The sequence below is a fragment of the Elephantulus edwardii genome, unplaced genomic scaffold (genome assembly GCF_000299155.1).
Source record: "Elephantulus edwardii isolate Elephantulus edwardi_28Jun2011 unplaced genomic scaffold, EleEdw1.0 scaffold00165, whole genome shotgun sequence".
NCBI classification, from domain to species: domain Eukaryota; kingdom Metazoa; phylum Chordata; class Mammalia; order Macroscelidea; family Macroscelididae; genus Elephantulus; species Elephantulus edwardii.
In genome coordinates this window covers 6,013,290-6,013,946 of record NW_006399915.1, presented here as the reverse complement: position 1 = coordinate 6,013,946, position 657 = coordinate 6,013,290, and positions in this window count along the sequence as shown.

Sequence of the window (657 nt, the reverse complement as noted above, 5' to 3'; positions counted from 1 at the left end):
GAACCTGAACAGGAGGTTATGGGCCATCGAGTCGCCTGCGACCCATAGCGACCCTGTGTATAGCAGCTCTGAACTCTTCCCTGTCCTGAGTCAGTTTAAATCAGACACACCTACTCCCATTTCCCCAGTCACTGTTTCAATCCATCTCATCCAGGGTCTTCCTCTCCCACGCTGTCCCTCCTCCCTTCCATGTGTTAAGTTAGTGGACTTAAAGAAGATATTAGAATGAGAGAAAGCTTAATACAGTTTTATTAAAGTGGGCGAAGGGGAGCTCCTGGGTGAGTTCCTCATCCTGGAGAGGCATAATAGGAAGTCACACTGAACTTACGGTTTTATAAACAGAGTCTTTAGGGAGGGACATTCCACTCTGATTTAGGAGCCACCTGCTAGCTCAGCCAGACATACAAGGCCGTTTGCTCGTATCAGCAGCAGGCAAGGCCATCAGCATGAGTTCTTAATTCTTCATTATTCTCTTTGGCCTCTTTTGCCCAGACTAACACTATGCATGATGTCCTTCTCCAAGGACAAGTCTTTCCTGGCCATACTCCAGAGTATGTGAGATAGAGCTTCAAAATCCCAGCCTCCAAGGAGAAAATTGGTTTTACCCTCTCCAAGACAAACCTATTTGTTTCCTTGGCAGTGACGGTATGTTCAAGA